This window comes from Ornithodoros turicata, chromosome 3 (genome assembly GCF_037126465.1).
Source record: "Ornithodoros turicata isolate Travis chromosome 3, ASM3712646v1, whole genome shotgun sequence".
Lineage (NCBI taxonomy): Eukaryota > Metazoa > Arthropoda > Arachnida > Ixodida > Argasidae > Ornithodoros > Ornithodoros turicata.
The window spans coordinates 89,848,057-89,871,326 of record NC_088203.1 but is presented as its reverse complement, the minus strand read 5'-3'; the positions used below and the strand labels follow the sequence as shown (position 1 = coordinate 89,871,326).

Genomic DNA, 23,270 nt, shown 5'->3' with positions numbered 1-23,270 from the left:
GGCGGCGCCAAATATAACCGCGAAAAAGAAAGAAGGGAAAAAGAAGGCGCGAGCCTCGCTGTTGGGGTTGAAGACGTGACGTCACAGGCTTGGCAGCCGGGGGAAGGGTTTTTTTCTTTACCTACGTCCCAGGGCTTGTAACCCCAATTTCTACTCCTCCTGACAGACATTTTTTTCCCGTGCCCTGTGCCATGCTTGCTTAATGCGTGCGCTTACCGCAAATGGTGCTGGATTAAGCCACTCTTTTTAGAACCAGGGGACTGACTTCGAATTACAGAGATGGCTTTGTGTTTGGTGAAGATTTGAGGGACTATAGTATCTTGCTTTATGAATGGACAAGCAGCAAGCCAATTAGTACAGTGTACCAATCTAAAATTATACCAGCAGGGGTTACGCGAAGTGGTTCCTGCAGGGCTACATCAGTTATGACCCTTGGTGAGACTTAAGGAGCCCCTTGTCCTGATATAGTGAGGCTATAGAGTGTCGTAAATGCAAATGTTTGCGGAACACCCTAAAAGTCACATCCTGTAGGTAAGCACGTTCACGACAGCTTCAGACACATTCACGGTTTTTGACGGAACTGTCCTCTCTCTGACGGCTCTCGTCCTGCAGTAGAGCGGATAATTTATCTGCTTGATATCCTGAGCCCTCAGCACTATAACGTCACAATTTTCGTCACAATTACACTCATAGCCTTTTGAAAATTAAAATTCAATATTACGAGCAACACTGTGTCGAAGTGGCCATCAGCTATACATCAGCTGCGCACTGCTTGTCGGTACGGTGGCTACATATTGCATGCAGACAACAAACTTGGCTACGTGTCGGCTACGTCAGAAGCTGCATCAGAAGCTGCATCACTGTTGCTTGACAAGTTGGGGATTATTCCTCCTTAGACGTCGTCCAGAGCTGCGTTTCACTGCAGTTTTGCTAGCATTATATTAAAAATATTCAGTGTTCTCGGTCACATTTCTAAGTTTTTATGCTAGGTTTACAAGGAACAAGCTTTACGGTGCCTTTAACATTTCCGCACTAGCTGGTTCGTCGGATTCTCTATACCTTTAGGGTTTTTATTTGGTAACATTCAAAAAGTTTTCATAAAGCGCACTGAGGATTATGCTCCCCAATTTTGTTTTTATATTAATCAATGCGTTTTTCATTTTTAATATTTTATTAATTAAGAGTTCCCATTCTACAAGGACCTATTAAGCCTTATTTTTAGCCTGACGGGAACGACCCGTCTCGTCTCTGTCCTTTGTTCCTTGTTGTCGCTTTTTGCCAGCTTATTTTTACTTTTTTGTTTTGTTTGTTTGTTTGTTTCCTTTGAACTTCGTGGAGTTCGTTCCCAGTGCGACTCACCACATTTCCAGCGTCCCTTTCAGTAACAAACGTGGAGCAGTTATGAAGTTTTGTCCTGTTCTGTTTGTGTTTTGTCCGTTTGTCTTTCCCCCAAGCTCAGGGACGTGTTGCCAACGCCATGAAGTACTATCAGGTTTGTTTCCATAGCAGGGCCACCGCAAGGCTCTTTGGGCTTATTCATATGTAGAGCAAACGCCTCGGGGGAAATAGCGTTACACAAGGCACGAAACGTACCCTTGCGCGATCTCCGTTTGTAAGAGGTGCCAGATATGTAACACGCGGGCTTTGATTCGGTTAATTACCTCTCACGGGAACGACGCGGATAAATTGGAGTCAGGCATGTGTAACCAGGCTGTACTATAGAGAGCCTGGCTCTACCTGCCGGCTAACGTGAAACCGTAGCCCACCCAAACTTTTCCTAAGTATCCCATTACTCAGTATACAACGGTCGTAACTTTGGGAATCTCTTAGTTATAAATTTGAATGCATGATTGTAGCTTTTATCTCCTGTTTTCCATAGTGTGCAACAGAGTACCTCCTCCGCAAACAGTCATTACGAAAAAATCTCTCCTTGAGGACAGCACATCTTTCCTCGCGAGTCTTACATAAGTATCTCGAAGTAATAACGCATTTCTTTCAACGAGCCGAACTTGTTGATATACGTACTTATAATTTACGTTTTCCTTACTTCTATTCTGTTGTGAATATTTAATTCCTCGAATTCATTTAGTGACGTCGTGCTTTGCTTGCTTTGGAGCGTCCGACTTCGAAACGAGCAGCAAAAAAATTTTTATCTTTATTTTTGTACAATGAAAAAAAAGAAGAAAGGGATCAACGTTCCCTTTAAACAAAAAAAAAAAAAAATCTGCGTTGGTGACCGCCAGTTTATGCAGTCCAGAACCACCTTCGAGATTTATTTCCTTTTCTTTTTTTATCGCGAGGTATAAATATAGTGCGAGGTCAGAGAGTCCTTGTGAGAGAGGCAGCCGTTTCCCTTATCTTGCTGATGTGTAGCAACGCGGCTTATTGGCTTATTTGAGATAAATAAAATAAATACCAAAATGACAGTTTTCACGAGTCCGTTAAGGAAATTGTACAAGTGGAGCGTTTATATCCTCGATTATTTCCCCCCTGTCCCCCACTCCTTCCTACTGTCTTCTCTCCACCTGTTCACATCTGTATGCCGCTCAAAGCCACAGCCGCTTCGAGGCGTTAACACGGAATAAAAAAAAAAGAAGAAACAAGGATCCTCGATTAGCAGTGATACAATGGAAGTGCCGGAAGTTTGCTCTGAAAAAGAAAGATTACCAGCTCGCGTGGCGTAGTGGTTATAGAATGATCGCCTTCTACGCCGCCACTATAGGAGGTGACGCGGGTTCGACTCCCGGCACTGGCTGTGCTGTCTTGAGTTCCCCCTGAATTAAGCCCAGGACGCATACTAACTCCCCCTAGCTGCCCCCTCCTCTATCTACCTGTCCACGTCTATACGCCGCTCATCGCCGCAGTTGCTTCGCGGCGCTAAAATAAAATAGAGAGTGCAAAAAAAAAAAAGAACGTGCCTGGTATCGCTTTTCTTCTCTCTGGCTTGTGCAGGCTGCAAAAGCGCTGGGTGTGAGAGTCTGGCTGGAAAACTGTGTATAATCGGGGCCTTCTCAGCAAAGACTTGTGGTGGCCTGTGTGAGGATGGCGAAAATGTTTACCAGCTTCCAGGCGCTGCAAGTCTCAGTTGTATTGTCCCTTACAAGCTTCACCCTTTTTACCTATTCGATTATCTACCATGAACAAAAGAAAGCCAGTGCGAACTGGCTAAGTTAAGGAATGAAAAAGGAAATGAACGTTGATGACTTCTGACAGGTATGAGGAACATGCCAGCACTTCTGCTGTCTGTAACAAGTGGAATATCCGTGTCTGATCCTTCGCGGCTGTTCTCGTTACACACAAAAGAAAAAAAAAAAGAGAAAGAAACGAAAATCGTGCCTTTTCGCTCTCGTCTCATTCTCACCTTTTTATACCCTTTCCTACTCGGTATCTTCATAACGGAATCATTAAAAACTGCTGTAAGAACATCCAGGTCGAATTCGTAAACAAGTTCATTATCTTTGTATTTAATCGGTCCCGGCTGCTGCGAACGCCTCCCCTGTCGTAAAAAGCAGGTGCGAAAGACTTCATAATAAAAGTCACCCAGATTCTGCCCTGTTAAAACCAGTTATTCTGACGCACCGATTCATTTATTAGCATTTGTGGGGAGACGGCGCTTCTTGTCTTTTTTTTTTTTTTTTTTTTGTACAGACGTCGCGCGAATGCCAAGTCTGCGAAGAATGATCGCGAGAAATGAAAGAGAAAGGTCGACGAAGTTTTCAGCTAGCTCTGTGCTCACCATTTGAAAATAGACCTCGTATTGCCAACTGTAGGATGGAACAAGTGTAAACTTGCCCACATCACGCTTCAAAAATAAAGACCTTTTACAATGGACCTTACAAAACATACCTTTTTAGAAAAGCAAGCGCCACCTGTGGCACGCAAGTGCTCATGGGAACGTATAGCGCCTCAAAGCATTACGAGACAGCCAGAGGCGGAGGTAGACAACATCGCAGAAGCGGCTTCAGCAGTGGTAAACCGAAGCAGACGACAGAACAGTGTCCCTCAAAGTTCCCATGCTGCTTTGCGTCGCGCGCTTGGTGGCGCGCGCATCTTTTTAAAATCGTCTACTAGATAACGAAAGCGGCGGCGTGAAATATGCTTTTTTCCACTAGAGGGCGTTTCTCACATTGAGCTTTCGCTTTGAATGTCCGGTGTAAGACAACAACGACAACAAATAAATAATGACTATGACATGGGGTGTTGCACCGCTGTGCTGAGCAGTACCCCACCCCATTACATGTGTGACATTAAACTAGATATATGAGGATGAAGTGACACGAGGTAAGTGCGAATCCTTCACGGAACAATTGATGTCCTCAGCTGGCCGTGCCGTGCCGAACAAAAAGGGGATGGATTGAGGTAAAGATTGGAATAGGTAACACCCATCTGTAGTGCTGCGTAAAAATTTGATGGTATCGGGGGATATCGAAAACAAAGAAGGACAGTTTTTCAGCTCACACGTACACCACGGACACATGAGGAATGGACGCACGATGTGGGTTTCTTCTGTGTACGAATTATAGAAACAGGGCTTCACACTTAAAGCCAAATGTGGGCGCGTACTGTTCAAGCAGGTATGTATACAGCATCAGAGGAAACTCAGACTAAAATTGAGCGGCATAGAGGTCGGATGGGATTCGTGCCCCCCTCCCCCCCAAAAAAGGTCAAGTCTGAAGCACACGGCGTTGTAAAAGGTGCGTTTACCTTACACTGACGCATTCGGCCACATTCGTGACGAAGAACGGCATGTAACCTTTGTTGAAACGGGTTACTATACGCGTTCTTGGAACGTGGCATATCATCCAAGTTTTGTAATTAATTAGGCAAGTAAGCTTCGTGTACCGCATTAGTACATCTATCTATCTATCTATCTATCTAGTACACGTACGACAAAAAAAAAAGAAAAAGAAAAAAGAACCCGATGCAATGTAGTTCAAAGCATATCGCCCCATATACATGAAGAAAACAGCCTGAGCTTGGGTAACAAACACTTGGGAGGGAGACCAACCAACCAAACACGAAAAAAAGGACGACACGAGCAAGTCACGAACGTCTCGTCCGTGCAATTTCTGTTCTTTCTCTTTTTCTGTTTGTGTATGTATGTGTTTGCTGCCCATGCTCAAGCTGTTTTCTTCATGGATGTAATCCACCGTCAGCTTCCCTCCGTCTATGTCATCTGCATGTTTACTGCAGGTATACGATGTTCTGCTTCAGTCCGTTGCATATTGAGGAGGAAGGCGATTTTTCTGATGCGTAAAATTAGGTACGGTAAAGATAAAATGGAAATGATACTACGTACTAAGAGAGTAGGTTCCACATTGCCTCAGGGACGCGCAGTTCGTGTGTGCAGTTCACGTCGAGCCAGGTCACATTTCAGGAAAGGACCACAGAGAAGGAAGATTTTGCGGACTGCAATACGGTATGTAGCCCCATACGGCGGAAAGTTTGAATGAGTGCGCGCGCATCGGAAATTAAATAGTATATCTCGCTTCCGAATAAAACGCAGTCACACATACAAGCTAAAAACGAGATACGGCTGCACCACTCAAACGACAATATCAGCCCTCCCTTCTACAGCTGCAAAACAGTTCGGTGCGCTCTAACGTATAATCAGACCGAAGTCGTGCATCTCGCGTGAACTGACAACATATGGAGCACCTTGGGAACGGCCTTGTCAAGGTTGCCAGGCGCCGCACACCGCCACGGGCGCTAAATACCACCGTCACTGGCGAGGTCGTCTCCTTCCTGCTGCGCTCCTCAGAAAACGGTGCCGCCCGACGACGATCGGGTTTATGCAAATAACGTAAGATATGCCGACGAGGCGTGCCACACTGAATATTAGCAGCTCGTACAACAACTACGCTATTGTACTTGCAGTGTGCGCAACATGCTTTCTGAACGGGAAGAAAAGTGTTTGTTCACCTTGGGCCCCTATCGGTGCCATCGAACGCGTCCTGTCATCGACCGCGTAGTATTAGTTTACGGAGAGAAGTTTCGTCCACGATGACTTCAACGGAATATCGTTTGCAACGTTGCAGGAACTATATATTTCGTCACACCAAAAGGACATTCCTTACAGTGTTTGCGTTGGAAGAATACACGGCTGTCATTCGGTATCCGAGTTTGCGTCTGCGTAATTAATTATGTACAAGATCATTTTGGTTACAGGTTAATACAGCCGAATTAAGGCGAGGAACTGAGCAAGTTGGTGACTACCAAACGACGTGGTAGCACAGCAATAACAACAGGTAAGGTGAGGAACTGGGCTAATTGGTGACTACCAAAGGACATGGTAGTACAGCAATAACAACAGGTAAGGTGAGGAACTGAGCAGATTGGTGACTACCAAACGACATGGTATAGTACATCAATCACAACAGGTTAGGTGAGGAGCTGAGCAAATTGGTGACTACCAAATGACATGGTAGTACAGCAATAACAGCAGGAACTAGGAAGGGCGTCACGTTAAATCTCTCTGCCCCTCGTTGCTCCTGCACTGTTAACATGTTGCTAAGGTAACTGCCTTCCACGGAGGAGACGAGGGTTTGTATCGTGGCACCAACCGTGTTGTCTCCCGTTGGCGCCCTTTGACCGATCCGATGCGGCGGTCTGTTGACAACGACGATGGTCCTACAGGTTTTCCCGGCGATTTTAATCCAAGTGCCAGCTAAATTAATCCATGCCCCATAAAGTCTGCATGGCACGTGGATTAATTTAGCTGGCACTTGGATTAAAGTCGCCGGGAAAACCTGTAGATGTAAGCGGGGTTCTTCTAAGTTTCTTCGTTTACCGGACTACAGAGGTTATTTGTACGCATAGGTGTCCCCTGTATTGTGCCACAATATACTATAGTTGGCACAAAAATAGGCCGCATTAAAGTATGCATTAGATGAAGTCTGTCTAGTTATCCTTAGCCCATTTTCACGTACATACATTACAAAGCTTGATTAAGCGATGTTTACGTGCAACTCATACGCGTGTGGCCCACTTATGCAAATTATGCAAATAACAATTTTGTCGTTGACGGATGATTGCCTTGGTTGAAAACAATAAGAGAATTATCGGAAGAACAAATACGAATAAAATTATAAAAGAAGTACACAGCGTCATTGGAAGGGACCTGTCAAGGTAAATGGACTTGTTGAGTAGACAGGGAGGTATAAGTTTTTGAATTCGGCGGATTTTCAGCAGAGATATTCAGGCAAATGGCGACATTTTCCTTTTAGCCATAAAACGAAACCGTCGTTTTTTCCTGTTCCGCCCACGTGCATTCCGATGGTCGAATTCCTCACTTCCGCAAACTTAGTTGCTCTGAGGCCTTGCTTGCGGCGGAGTAACAAGGGTCGCCCATTTGAACTGGTTGACACGCCGATGGTATACTGGCTGCGGTGGTATAGCACCGCTATAGGGTTTATTCACATAACGTCATCTGCAGGAGGAAGGGAGTTGCCTCAGGACAGAAGCCGCCGATATTTCGAACAGAGACTGTTCTTCTTCTGGGCCAGTGTGGAACAGTCTCTGTTCGAAATATCGCGGCTTCTGTCCTGAGGCAACTCCCTTCCTACATCTCTACCGGTTCGCTGGATTTCTACCCATCTACGTCATCTGTAGGAGGTCGCCACTATCGCTAGCAGATTTGCCGCCATAATGTAGGTCCTCAGGTTTTGATTGTCCAGGCCCTTACCCACATCGCATTCACCGTACATTTGGTGTTTCAAATTTACTGTACTGTGTGAATATTATTATTACTATATTATTACTATATATGAAATCCGGAACTAAACTTCGAGGGACGTACATCACGGCGGTGATTTCGCCTTTTCGAAGCTAGTGCCCTATGGAGGGGGTGACGTCAGTGAATAAACTCTATAATAGACAGTGTTAGTAGACATTGACAACGTCATCGTGGAGCTACCGTACCTATACCGGAACCAATGGCAGCGTGAATGACTCATAATCTAATCCGTTGATTGGATACGGGAGATACGGTACTTCGGAAGCCACACTTTCAACTGTTTGCTAACACTCACTAATATTGACTATCCGTATTACTTCTCTGAAATAGCGGCTTGTGAGTGGAAGATACGAGTGTCTTCCAACTGTTACCCCAGGACCGCCCAAGCATATAGTAGCCAGCCGTCCACTTTGTCAGTTCAAGTAGTTATGTGTCTCAGTTTGAGTAAGTCCGCAGGACGATGTCAGGCACAAAGCGTGCACACTAAAGGCGGAACTTTTGACAAGTAAAAATTAAAAAATAAGGACGAAAACGACACTGTCTTTATCTACCCCGACAAGAGTACTACTCCCTTGATGAGTCACGTCATACTTCAGGGCGCGGTGTAACTTTTGTGCTCCCTAAGTGAGGAGTAACGATTACGCTACATAGGAGTGATCCCAATGAGAAATATTTTGCACTTGCAAAATAGTTAGGTGAGTAACCTAGTTTGTTCTTGGAGCGCAAGAGAACTCTGCCATGAGGGACTACTGTTTTTGTGCAGTAGCACGGCACGTGGCATAGTTTTGCCCACTTTGAAACCATTGAAAAATCAGGGCATCTTGAGGCCTGTGGGAATGACTGAGGCAGTCTGCGCCAAATTACTGCCTTCTGGTCTGGCCCGTGGATCGAACCTTGGGAGCGTGCTTTTCGAAACCACCGAAGCCGAAAACACGTGCGTTTCTTCTGTCCACGCCCGGACTTCTACTAATATGACGTTTTCCGCGCCAGCTACCCTGTATGAACCCATATTATACAGAAACCCTTGCGCCTCGTGATGTACGTGTTAGTAAGTGAACCGGCGGAAAGATGTAGTAGAAGTGCGAGTTGCACTTCCCTGTACACCACCACTAAGGTCGTTGCCTTCGGCAATGTACTTCCGTCATCAAACGTGGCACACACGCCCACATTAGATGCCTAATTGGTGGATGGAATGCAAGGTTGCGGAAATATTGAAGTGAACGTGCAATATATTGCGTTATACCTTTCCAGCGATTTCTAAAGCGATTTTTTTCATGGGCACGCAGCCTCAATATGAATTACTTCGTCCACCTTGTACACGATACTGCGATTGTAGCCATATCAAGGGCACTTCTTGCTGAAAGTGGAGCTATATGCGTTGGATATACATCTCGGTTCCCTCAAATCTTCCTTTGTAATCTAGACTTGTTACGTAAGATATATCTATTCACCAAAGTCATCGTAACTTCTTCGACGAATTATAGCTCGTAGGTAAATTTCGAGCGAATTTTAGTCGCGAGTCCGGTTGTCATGCCCCAGAAATACATAGTACCGCGCGGAACACAAATAGCGTGATTTCTGGCACATTAACGCGAGCGTTATATGCTGGAGAACTTGGCCTCGGGGCGACGCGAGACAAAGCTGCGGAAGATTACCGTATTAAATGCTGGAGTTGTCACATAGAGTGTATAGGTAAACACATCCTTCCTGAACGACGACAACAGCGGCAGCTTTATTTTGATGAGTATGGGCTTATCACAGCGTGACAATATGTCCTGTTGTTCGCAGTACTTTGGGGGGGAAATAGTGATATTAGAGAGCTTTAGTTCATCGTTCGCTATCACCTTTGCGTACGTAAGGGATAGCGTTGGTGGTTCTGCGCACTGCACGAAGCTCTCTTTTATGCTTTACGCATGCGCACAACCGCCGACGCTATCACTTACGTACGCAAAGGCGATAGCGTGGCACTGGTTCCGCGCAAAAAAAAGAAGGAAACGGAAAAGGAAACTATATTGATTGACTGACTGAAAAAAAAAGAGAGAGAGAAAAAAAAAGCATGACACATACTAGATTAGCAACGAGACAGGAAAGGGCTTTCATTACGTAAAAATCCTTTGCATTTGCGTACTAAGGGATAGGGTTGGTGCTTCTGCGCACGCGCAAACCATAAAGAGCTTCGCGCAGTGCGTAGAACCATCACGCTATCCCTTACGTACACTATCGCCTTTGCGTACGTAAGGGGTAGCGTTGGTGGTTCTGCGCACGCGCAAGACACAAGCAGAGTTTTGTTCACGCTCCTTTCTCTCGCAGCACGCTCTCAGTTCAGATGTCTCATTACCAACTAGCCCAATCCTCAACCCTTCTCAAGTTTGTGCATAGCGCAGAACCACTACGCTATGTCTTACGTACGCAAAAGCGATAGCGTACGTAAAGGATAGCGTGGCACTGGTTCTGCGCACTGCGCGAAGCTCTCTTTATGGCTTGAGCGTGCGCAGAACCACCAACGTTATCCCTTACGTACGCAAAGGTGATAGGATAGCGTACGATGCAATAAAACTCACTATTTCCTGAATAATCCTCCCTGAAAATAGCGCATTGCCTACCGAAGGTTGATCATGCTGATAAATGGAAGTCTAAAGACTGTTAAGATCTTACGAAGACAAAACACGCAGGGACGGGGCATCATGTAGGTAGAAGATAGCCGGCTCTAGAATACTGGAATTTTCAACGCGAGGCTAAATGCGAGTGATAAGGAATGCTAATAAGCACTGTCGAGTAACACCATAAGGAACGGATGCCACGCCGACGATAAACAAAAAGACCATCCTCGTGTAAATCTACATTTAAACCCAAGTAAAACAATGCAAAAAATTCGCAACCATTATTGTCATGTACCACGCACATACAGTTACGACGTATATCGTGATATGATACACATACACCATATCACCGTTTCTTACGAAAAAAAAGAGAGAAAAATAAGCGTCCTAGAATGAAATTATTTAAGTACATTGCGCAAACAACAACAAATAAGTAATAAGCAGGACTGAAGCACAAGTGCTAAAAACACGGGACGAAATAAACGAACGAAACACACAACAAACCCAACGCGTCCAACATATGTTTTTTTTTTTTCAGATATTGTGCAAGGACACGATTGCGTATTATACTGCACAGGGCAACACGATGACCGTTATACACGAGGTCGTTATATAGAAAGGCAGGTATTAGCGTTTGACTCGCATGAAAAGAATAATATACCCCCGAGTCAAATCGTGCTTCTGTTTTTATTAGTCTTGAAAGACAGGTGGTGTCGCCCAAGGCGCAAGTTTATCACAGTCACACACGCGCCACCTTGATCGTTCCATTTATGGGATGCGGAACAACGGTAACGTACCTATAGTCTCGTATCCCGGATTCGGATTCTGTGTCAGAGTAGTAATCCCCAGCACACACTACATAAATCATATAGTTATACAAAAATTGGGCAAGGACCCAGTCATATGAATGTCGTCAACTGTTTTAGGCTTTTGTAGCTAAACTTCTTCTTTGTTTCTCTCTCTCTCTCTATTTTCTTTTCCTTTTCTGTCTTTTTTTGCATTCTGTGATCAGCCACATCCGTGACACCCACCACACCTTCGCCTTCGGACGGCACCGATTTCTCAACGACGCCATATTGCAATTGCGAATTTTAACGCTCGCGCGTGACACGCAGCTCCTCTGTTATAGCGAGAGTCTTTTTTTTTGTTTGTTTGGTTGGTTGGTTGGCTCCGTGTTAGCGCCGAGGAGCAACTTTATAACGAGAGGTAACGGAAGCTTTCTGTCCATATGAGACAATGAAAGTGCGCGAAAGTAAAAGTGATATTATAAGGTCCAGTAAAGAGGCAGTAAAGTAGAAAAATTACTCCGCGCGTGAAAGGTGTCGTTACCTTGACAAGCAGTACAAAAGGAACGAGATTCATATCCGTTGATTCGTTCGCGATTCGTGCGCGAACGAAGACAGCATTTTATACCTTTTCTGTTCCTCTCCTTCTCGAGAAGCGCGACACTGCCGGAGCGGCGTCCTATAATTGATTTCCTCAAACCATGCGCCGCGATGATTGAACAAATCGCCCGAGGGGACCAATAGGACGGCTCTCCGTATTGTCGGGCTTCCCGAGAAGGAGAGGAATAGGTAAGTTGCAAACCGAGGCTCCGTTCGCGCGTAAATCATAATTTCATAAACGACGCAACAGATGAATCACGTTCCTTTTGTGTTGGTGTCACGGTAATGGCGTCTTTCATTCGACGAGGAGAAATTTTTGCACTTTAGAGTGAGACTCCGCAACAAAATCACCAGAAAGGTTGTGGTATATCCGTAACCTCTGGGATGTCAGGAACATGTGTAAGAAATATCTCGTTCAAAAACTGCGCAGATTTTATTCAAACTAATTTATTTCGTTCTTGAGTTTAATAAATTTCTCTTTAACAACTAATTTATTACGAAGCGAGCGCTTCGTCTCTGTGAAGCGGGAGGGCACTGAAAGTAATACACTGCCAGTGCCGTGTATTAAAAGGGAGTCTGACCATTAGGAGGAGCTTAAAAAAGAGGTTCGACCTGTCAATCAAACTTGGGCGCATTTCATTGGTTTGGCGCTTTCTGTGGGGGCCACCATGACACCAAAATTTCTCCAACACGGAGGATGGCACTTGGAACGGCGAAGCGGAGATTTCGTGACAATTTTTTTTTTCACAAACTACTCTAATTTTACTCCGTGAGTATACGTCCTCTTGTAACTCGCTGCAAAATCGGCTTCAACTCTCGCTCTGCCGTCATTATTTACGCGCAAATGACATGCTTCGTCGCTACCGTTAGGCCTAGTGAAGACCGCGATATCAAGAAAATAGCATGAAGGACGGCACTGATGCGTAAGATTTTGCATTATATCATTTAATTAAATTTTAATTAATTTTAAATTTTATTTATACACATATCTTTGTGTGATTTTGATTCCAGCTACTTACGTTACATGATTAAAAGTTCATATCGGCAGCCGCTGACGAAGAAGCGGTTCTGCCGCTCTCCTGGCCAATCAGTTCTGCCAGCAACCATTTCTGCAGTTCTGAGTCTTCCCAGCATGCCTCTGTCCATGCAGACGGCGTTGATAAAACTGGGCGCAAAATCCGTAGTTTTGGTCTGTCACCAGTGGTATCCGTTTCAATCCAAAACAATCTAGTTTCTCCAAAATGGTGGCACCCAGTAAATAAGGGTGAGGTATACGTACTGAATGGATGTAATAATAGAGAACTGTATTTCGACCTGTGACTGGCCAGAGAGCTCAAAAAGTGGATGGAGCTCCTGGTATAGGCAGGTCCGATTATACTGCACACTGCTGACATCATCCGACATCCGGCAAGGGAGAATGCAGGTTCCCAGGCAGACAATGCTGGGTGACGTCACGGTATCCTCCTCCGGAGGAACAGCTGTAGTATGCAGCTCTGTTTTCTGCTCTTCGCATTTCGGTTTCGGTTTGCTACTGTCATCATCTACGAACTAATTACTCGCGCAAAATGAATTCGAACGTTCTATTCGGTATCGAGGGGGTGGTTCGTGTTCGGTATCATGCCCACCTATTATTATTATTTTTTTTTTTCAATCCTCGCGAAATTTCTGTTTAATGCCCCTCTAAGGGAGCATCATTCGACGCAATCTACGCATTCATTTCGTCGTTCTCCTTCGAATAATTGAACTACCGGCGTGACCGATAGTTTTCATTCTCTTTGTCCCCTTGGCGTACCCGCCCTCGAACGTAGCGAAATTGCTGCTCCACTGTAACGTATCTGGCTAAAGTGCTACCAGCCGAATGTAGGGTGTGGCCATGATAAGCTTTGTGATTGCCTACACTATGCAACTCTCAGGGACAAAAATCGATCCACCGACCGAAAGCTGTGATGTAGTTCATTGGTCACTGTTCTTCCTCATCATCAGCCACGGATTGGCGTAATGTTTATGCTTCTTACATACCGTTATCGGTAGGCAGATCGTCCTTCTCCAATAGACCTCTACCCGAGAAATGTCTTCATGACACTTCGCAGACAGACTGAAACTGAAACAAATCTGAAGGGGAGGGCTGGGTTCCACGAATGGGCACTTGTTCGGTGACTGCTACTGAAAGAAAAGAAGGACTAAGGGTCGCGTCCCTTTCAGGGACCATCGTAATCCCCTCAAGACCGTGGCTTTCGGGCGCGACCTTGTTCGCCCCCAGCTTCGATGGTAGTTCAACTCTACCAAATTGGTGGCGCTGTCGAACACAATGACGTCATTTGTTTACAAACAGGGAGAGGTCTATACGATAAGATACGTTATATTACAAAATACGTATACGTTTCCTTCGCCCTATATCAGGTGACATGCTGGAGTACGTGTTAACTCCTGGCTTCTGAAGGCCACAGGAACTCATGTTTTGAAAGCGGTTAGTTTCACCTATAGTCTCTCCTTTCTGACGTGTTTAAAAAGAATATCGCTTAAAAAGATTACGCTTTTCTGGAACCGGTTGTGGCGTCCTGTTTCCTCTCCCAGAAAGCAAAACGAAGTTACTGGTTGCGCGTACGAGAGGTGGCCCAAAAAAATGCGATTCAATAATGCTTAACGATGCTGCGCACGCGTGGCTGTTACTAATTGTTGGACTCGCACAATAGGGTCATGTCCCTCTCATTCTGCGCAGCGGCAGAAGAAACATGCTCGAGCGGCACTGCATCGATGCCTCCAAACCGTCCTTTCGTCCAAAGCTTCCTTTTCTATAATTACGGTAGAGAATGGAGGGCACGTGCACTCCATTCTCTACCGTAATTAAGAAAAGGAAGCTTTTCCACTACGTAACGGTCGGGATATGGTGCATTAGTCATCACCAGGGCCGGCGAGAGGGGGGGGGGGGCATCGGGGCTGGAGCCCGTGCCTCTTCAGGGGCCCGCCCGATCCAAGGACAGACGGTTGCTAGCATCAGGAGGCGTGAGGAGGGGTCCCGTGCAGGACTCATCCGGAGGCGCGTAATTTCTCTTGGCGGCACTGTTCACCACACGGGGTAATTCCAGCTTTGCGCGCCCAACTGCTAGTTCAGAAACAAATTCCGCGGATCGATGTACCACAGGTATGATGTTTAAAAACAAGTTCCATCAGAGAACGGGTAATGACACCAGCAGATGATATCGACGGACGCATAATGGGTAGGTAGAAACTCGACTCAGTTCACCTGGGAGAACCATTATTTCTGCAACAGCACGAGGACAGATGGTAAAAATCATTCGGTTGCATGGCTAGATGTGCAAGCATCGACCAGAATGAAGCTTTTCTGACCACATGGCCAGCAAACCTTTTATATACTTAGCGGAAAAGTATACGCCGCAACTTAATTAAAAACAGCTTTCTCTGACCAGCGGCATGGCCGCTCGTTGATGGTAGCTGAGGTCGTGCTGAAGACTGGGAGGTGGTGGGTTTGAATCCTACAACCGGCCGTGCTGTCTGAAGTTTTCCCTAGTTTTTCCCAAGGCTTTCCCGACGGATGTCGGTACAGGTCCTCCTGAAGTCGGCCCAGGACGCAAACTAACAACTCCCCTGTCCCCCACTCCTTCCTGCTGTCCTCTCTCCATCTGTCCACGTCTGTACGCCGCTTATAGCCACAGTTGCTTCGTTGCGCTAACACGGAGTAAAAAGAAAGCGTTTTCCGGTTCAGTGACGAAATACCGAAAAGAGCAGCTTCCTGCGTTCGACCGGAGAGTGTGTCACTTATGTCACACGAATTTTGATGAATCGATGGAAAACGAAATAGGTTAACACATCGCCTGTGGTAAAGTATAAAGATATTTCCGTGATGCCATTAGCTGAACGACACCAGACTGCTAATCCCGCAGTAGTGGGTTATATCCTCATCGCAGGTCGCTATCGGGGAGAGTAGAAAACATCCTCGTGGGTTGTATTTCATAACGGCCGCGGTAACACGTACCTGACACGAAATGAAAATAAAAATTTTACCGTCCTTTACAGGATAATTGATGAGAGCCAAATACGCAGAAGAAGAAGAATACGAAGCTGGCCTTTCGAGCGTGTCCCAAAGTATATGGTGGCAAACTAAGAAGCAATCGCATAGGTCAAACGTGAGCTAATCAATAAAATCAGTTGAATTTAATGGACCTCTTTCAATTAAAACACGCACGTCGAGAATCCCTTGTATCTGTAGCTCAAAATGGAAGGGATTAATTTCTTGAACGTCTTCCGCATGTTTGCGACACTGTACTGGTCTAGAAATGAAAAACGTGCTTTCTATTACGCATTACATCTCATTCAGACGTTTCTCCACAATCCAGAAGGGAAACACAACGAACAGAAGTCCGCACGCATGTGCCATTACCGGTGTATTCACACGACTGATATTCCCCAGAATACTCCAGCGGAAGATGCGAAAAACGTCATAGTTTTCTGTTGTCACGTGAGCGCCATCGCTCAACGTCGTGTCTTCACGTACGCTGCTAACCGTGGGGAATATCCTGCGACACAGCCACAATTATATTCCGTAGCAGACGACAGGAAAAGACGCTGGCGATGTCATCTGCTAAGTGTCGTCTGCTAGGTGCGCAGTACGTCACTCCCGATATTCCAGCACAGTGTGAATGCTCAACACAACACGGGACGGGACATTGGCTCCGTGAGCAGTGTTTTCGTTTTTTTCTTCCACTAGAATCTTCCGTGAGGATGTTGCTCGTGTGTGTATATGGTACCTGACGATCGCTTACTTTTAGACTTTCCCCTGTGCAACACTGTCGTATGCTTGTTATTCGTCTAACCGCAGGGAGCTTCTTCGTGTTTCGTGTGGCGATAATGATGATGATTTCGGTTTTAATGGCCCATCAGCTACTCATTGGTGCGATGAGTTTGAACCACTTTCTGCTCTCCGTGCTAGACAACAGGCACAAGTTGCTGCAACCCGCAGCACTTGCCTCCGTCAATACCTGCCCGTGTTTTTCACTGTCGGCATTTGCCCTATCCCTGAACCCTCTGTAGTGCGCTCTCTTAGATTCCGTCGCATGAATGGTTGGAAAACTCACGAAAGAACTTGAGAATCTTAAAAAAAGAAAGGAACAGCACTTTTTTTTTAAATTTCGAATGGAGACCAGTGAATCGGTCTACACAGAAACAAAATTTTGAGCTGATAAATGAATCGCTTCAAAAAGGAAAATGCGTTCTAGATTGAATTTGTTAGAGAACACGAAGAAGGAAGAAACAACCACCGGCGCATTGGACGAACAATGTTCTGGACCACGTAAGTTACGGGATTGGGGTACAAAGCATTTGTCTTCTTTTTTTTCTTTCTTTTTTCTTTGTAAGCGTAGACTGTTGTCCTAGTTGATACACGGCTTCTATAAGGACTTGGCGCAGGGAACAGATGGACGGAAGACAGAGAAAGAAATACACAGCGTCTGTCCTGTCTTGTTTGAGCACACCCTTAATTAATTTTACTTCTTCCTGAACTCCACGGAAAGTTTGAAGGCCGCACTGTTTGCGTCACGAGGGCGACCAGGACGAAAGTAAGGCCGAGTCAAGTATGATTTAATAAATTTGTTCTTATCGACTAAGACATCGTGTATGTTTTTTTTTTTGTTTTTTGTAATTATATCCCTCGCATTTTCCCCAATATAAAAATGTAAATCCAGGCACGAGCCTTCGCGCCGACGTATACCCATTTGAATAAAACAATGCCCGGTATAATAACACGGTGCTCTATCATTCCGGACAATCGCCCTTTTTATATTGGAACGATTTCGCTGTCGTTATGAACGCCGTCGCCGAAATGGGTGCGTCGTAATATCTTTTGTCCTCCGGTGGTATTTAGGTACACGTGTTATGTCTCCAACGAGTGGTTTCCGTTGAACTATAATTTCAAGGAGAACGAGTCTCTCTGCGCTCTCCTTTCTTGTTCTTTCGTTGTCGGATCGACTTTGGTTATTCTGTGGCAACCCACCAAGACAACTCTGCTTTCAGGCATAGTAACGGATTTTTTTTTTTCCTCGTCCAATCCTCCGAGAAAAGTGAAGGAGAGGGAAGGTGAGACGCTTGCGCCCTCCTAATAAAAAATAATAGTAATGTCGCCGTGATGTTACACGTACGGAGTTTGTTGGACATATTGGACGTGCCGCAGGGTAGGACTGCCGATCATTTCGACTATCTGGGGTTCTTTTGACGTGCGCTGGAAATCTCTGACACGTGGTGCCGGGCGGCAGTGTTGACTATGAGCTCATTATTTCATTCCCCACATCACCACTAGCGATGAGGTAGAGAATATCGGCCCTGGCGATGAAACTCCCCATTCATCACCTCCAAATAAAGTTGTTGTTGTGTTCGCCCATGTTGAGGCCTGTTTACTATAGAGTCTGACTTTTTCTAAGGGAAGTCGAAGACGCAACTTTTTTTTTTTTTCTCTTGAAATAATTGTAGAGAGTCCAGGCGTCTATAGTGATATAACTGAACCGAAATTGTATAACCGAAGAGTTGCATAACCGAAGGCATACAGCCATGTGTATAGATATGTAAACATATACACAGCATGGATACGGGATATGCAGGTGCGGATCAGAATATAAAGCAGCTTCCAGGTATTCGAATATTTGATTTTATTTTTTATTATTATTTTTATTTATTTTTTTATTTGGGAATTTCTGGCGCAAGAATATCAGAGGAGTATTCGAATATATTGCTTGGAAGAAACATCGCTTCGATTCTAAATTCCAATATAGAATTTCATATTCGATTTTTCGATATTTGAAAAATTCGGATATTCGCACAGCCTCACGGTCTGGATAAGTCGCTGGTTGTCACTCGGAGGCGTCACGTCACCTGAGCCAATCACAGACGTCTTCGAGATTTGTGTTGACCAGGAGGAGCTGACTTATCAATAAGTATAGTATATTAATTTGTTTCGGGTACAATTGAAATAATAAGTGGTGCACGTACCCAACGACGAAGCATGTATTTTATTTCGTTAAATGTTTTTTGCGCATTGGAGAGAGACACAACTTATATAGCGGACAATATGGCGCACGGCTTGCATACAGCTCACTGGTTGCACAGCTTTCTGTTTCGTGCCCGTAGGTTGTTTCCCAGAAATAGGCCACAGAAGAAGGCCTACACGAACAGGTCGGCAGAGGGTCATTTCCTTTCGGGATCACTGACTCTGCCTGCTTCACGAACGTTCGTTAAATATCCAATCTGACAGGACAGAAGGGATGCTGCGAAAGCCTTTCATGAAGACTTGTTACGACGTAAGATCAGCGAGGCATCCTCTCACACCTCCTGTACGTAACGAAAAAGTAACGGAAGCGACAGCATGTATTTGCGCTATGTGTATATACGACATTATCACTAACATTAGAAGTGTGTAATGCATCTTGCAATATATGATGGCACGTATAAACTTAAAAAAATCGTGTTGGTCTAATTGCCAGCTGAATGTCGGCTTAAAGATGTGTGTATACATACACGGGAGAATACGCGAAGAGGTGGTGGCGGCCGAGGCAAGGGGGACGTTGCCCAAATGAAACTCCAATGTGGAAATTGCCCTTTTTACACACAGGTCGTCCTAATTTATACTTAGATGTCGTCATAATAATCTTAACATTACCCAGAACTTTTTTTTGAAAAAAATTGATTTTTTGAAAAAATCCTGGGGACTCCCATGGTGGGGTGGCAGCTACGTAGCTCTGCCATTCTGCATTCGTATGCTGCTTCAGCCAGAAGCTATAAAGTACGCGTGTCCTTAGTAAGAGACACCGCAATATATTTCAGTCGGACAATACCTCCTGTTTCTAGCAATCATTCGTGTCCTTGTTACGGGCACGCTATCCACAGAAGGGCACCTCGGCGGCGACAGCATCACGGAAACACAGTCCCATCCTGTATCCGTGAGGAAGCGCATTAGACCTCCGATGACCAGACGCTGGCATGATCGATTGGCCCCATAGAAGAACTTTCAGGGTTAATGGGCTGGTAGTGATCTTGCTCATAGCTAGAAGCAAGCACGATCTCGGCGCTTCATGAGCAGAACACTGCAGCAAAAGAAGTAGACGGGACGCAGTTTCTCTCTCCCTCTCACTTGTGTACAACTGTCAGAAGGAACGCTCCATTGATCAGATAATTCTGATAATGATCTTTATAACTGATAATATACTATTAACGATATTACGATAGCTATTACTATATTAATGACAATAATCTCGATACGTGTCATAATAATGAGATGCATCGGTTCGATTAGAACAGTTAGTTATCGCACAGAAATTACCGATTGATATCTACATTAATCGTGCTTAGTTGAACAATGGAAGTTACTAAGGCGTTTTTTCTGTGGCTGGTTGTGATGAACGATACCACTTTCCGCTATCAACAACGTACGCTTCAGTTGCTTTTGTAACTAAGAGGTGAGCGCAGGTGCGGGAGTAGCCGCGGATACCCGCGCAGTTTCGCGATTTCCGTGTAAAGATAAGATAAGATAAGATAAGTTTAACTGGATTGTGGTGTATTGGAGCTAGGTGGCTGTCCTAATTTCCATGTAAAAAATTACTGTCGCTGCGGGTTGCGAGTAAATTGCGGGTGTACCTGCGATGCGCTCGCGGGAAGTTCGGGCAAACCCACTTTACCCGCTCCCACTAAACTAACTGTTTGTCACGCTAACTTATGCATTAATTTTGGCGTTTTTCACCAGTCTTCATTGAGAAAAATAACTGCAAAAGTAACCTTTTCGCATCGCGTGGTCACTTGATCTTTCACCGGAGTAGCTTTCGATTTTACTTATATAGCTCAGAAGTTCCTACGTAGTTCTACGTAACAGCACGCGCTCATGGAAATTCCTCTCGTCTCCTTTAGCATAACTCTGTCGTGCTACAAAGAATATCGGGATCAGATCGGACTAGCTTTTACCACGCCAGTCGTTTTCCCGTGCAGACCCTATAGAAACAGGACCCGACAGTATGACACGCTCAGAACTAACCATCATTGTGTATATTATCTTTTCTGATTCGTTTCGTATTTTGGCTGTTTGTGAGTACAAATTCGGTTACTCTGCGGGTTGCGGATAAAATGGCGGGTGTACGCGCACTGTTTCCCCGGGTAGTGCGAGTATACCCTCATCACACGCCGCGGGTTGCGGGAGCGGTTGTGGGTGGGACATCTGCGAGTGCAGTGCGGGTACGTTCTTACCTATCGGCACTCACTAATGCACCCCAAGGTATATACCTTTGGGGCTCTTATTATGTTTGTATGTTCCAGCCAGCATGGGTGGAACACACAAACAGACGAACACAACACACACATCAAGGCACCTTGAGGCTTGTGTTGCGCTTGCGTCTTCGTTCACGCCAGCGTAGGCAGCAACACACAGGCAGACAAACACGACACAAACCTCAAGGCACCCTGACGCTTGTGTTGTGTTCGTCTGTTTGTGTGTTCCAGACACAGAACAGTTACCTTTCATCGTGTTTCAGCGGATGTTGCCTCGTCCTTCGTTGTATGTCTGTGCATGGGTATGCGGAAAACATGTAGGAGAGAATGCGAAGACAATCAGTGTGCGTCCTGTTCGTTGAACGAGGTCCCTTGGCAAGTTGCCGGTAAGCCGTGCCAGTGTAAGGCGCAGTTGACCGACAATCAACAGGGGCATGGTTCGACTCCTACCGGTCTCTGATTTTTTCGACGTCTGCCATATTTTCAATATTCCTATTGGTCCTTTAAAGGGCGTGACCTTTCCGGTCTCACTAGCTAACTGTGACGTCACGGCTTTGGATGTGTTTCTGTATTCGCGGAGTCGGTTTTCTTCTAATATCCCGTTTGCTGTAAAACATGGAACGCGGGTTCACACCCGTGCGAACATACTGTAAAACACTTTAGTTTCGCAACTTCGACTTTTCGCGAACTGGGTATGCACAGGGCGCATATTCGCGAACAATAAATTTCGCCAACTCTCGATCCTAAAATTCGTAGTTTAATTTGCTTACTTCTTGACAAGGTCGAGATCGCCCGTGATGCATTTGGTAAAAGCGATATTGCGCATGTTTGCGCTGTAGAGCATTCCGAATGGTCACCAGTAACCCGTACGACCAACTGGGAACAGTTTGCGATCCCAGCATTGTTTTTTTGTTTTTGTTTTTTTTTAGTTCCGCGTTAGCGCCGCGAAGCAACTGTGTATATGTGCAGCGTACAGATGTGGACAGACGGCGAGATGACAGCAGGAAGGAGTGGGGGACAGGGGGGTTCGTATGCGTCCTCGACCGACTTCATGGGCAACTGTGCCGACATTCATCTGGAAAGTCTTCGGAAAACCCAGGGAAAACCTCACACAGCACTACCGGTGGTAGGATTCGAACCCACCACCTCACAGTCTTTAGCACGACCTCTCAAATGGTCACCAGTAACCCGTACAACGTAAAGCACTAGTACAACCCACTGTGAAGAACGTTTGTGGTTCCAGCATGGTTTTTCAAGTGTCAAATTTAGCTAGATACTTTCGCAATACACGATTTTTTTTTTAATACACGAAGATCGCGAAACAATAAGGGCTTTATCCGGCATAACTTCTCGCAAAGCGCCGCAGCGCACGTTCTGCCATGTTTATGAACATATGGTGATTAGTGATGCGAATGGCTTTCTGACCAAGCACCATAGCCTGGCATAAACATGGAAGCCCTTTTGGGTCGCTTCCGTGTATAGCTTCAGGGTAACGTTCTATTTGTTGCCCTTGAAGTTATCCAGTTAGCTAATCACTTCTTCGAGCCGCTCGAGGTCATCGTGGCGTGCGACCCACTTTAGTAGCATTTCCTTGGGGGAAAGTACGAATGTCAGCGTTGTTTGCACACACGAACGGGCTCGACGGTTACACAAAAGGCGCTATCTTTCGGCCCCCCTCTGTAGCGCGCTGCTTGTTGACCGTGGAGCATATCCTCAGCAGCGGAGGTGGCTAAGAGGGCGGGGGGGATTTCCCAGGACAGGAGTCGCATGACTGAGAGAAACTTGTAGAACCACTGGTGGACCCTAATAACTGTGTGTGTGTGTGTGTGTATCAGCGGGATTCCCTGCGGGACAGGAAGGAAATAATATTGTTCTGCTCTTACTTTTTCTCCACTAGGGGTAAAAATAGTCAGTGGAATCACTCCGCGAAACGATGTGGATGAGATCTGGAGACATATGACGCAGAGTAGCAGAATTTTGAAGACAGTATAGTTGCTGGTCCATGTACAAACCACGAGGGTCCCTCAGTTTCAAGGAATACCATCGCTACCATGGCGCTAACAGCGGGAACAGGAAGGAAATAACGTCGTTCGGCTATTTGAATTTGGCACCGATTTGAAGACACTTGTCGCCACTTCATTCACAACATCATTTTCATTCACCATTCCGGGTCCTCTTATCCACCGTGCCATAACGATATCATTCACTGTGTTCTTCAGTCCACTCAGTTTGCCTCGTCCATTTTAAACTAAAGCACCGAAAGTCTGAAACTGAATGATAAGAAGCATACGC

The 23,270-nt window shown here is 45.5% G+C and overlaps 1 protein-coding gene across 1 annotated transcript in view; it reads right to left on the bottom strand.

Moving 5' to 3' along the window:
* Positions 1-22,878, bottom strand: part of LOC135387458 (uncharacterized) — a 31,647-nt gene extending 8,769 nt beyond the window's left edge. Inside the window, exon 1 of the mRNA XM_064616646.1 lies at positions 22,862-22,878. The gene's annotated coding sequence lies outside the window, so the exon portion shown is untranslated. The remainder of the gene's footprint in view (positions 1-22,861) is intronic.
* Between the last annotated feature and the right edge of the window lie 392 nt (positions 22,879-23,270).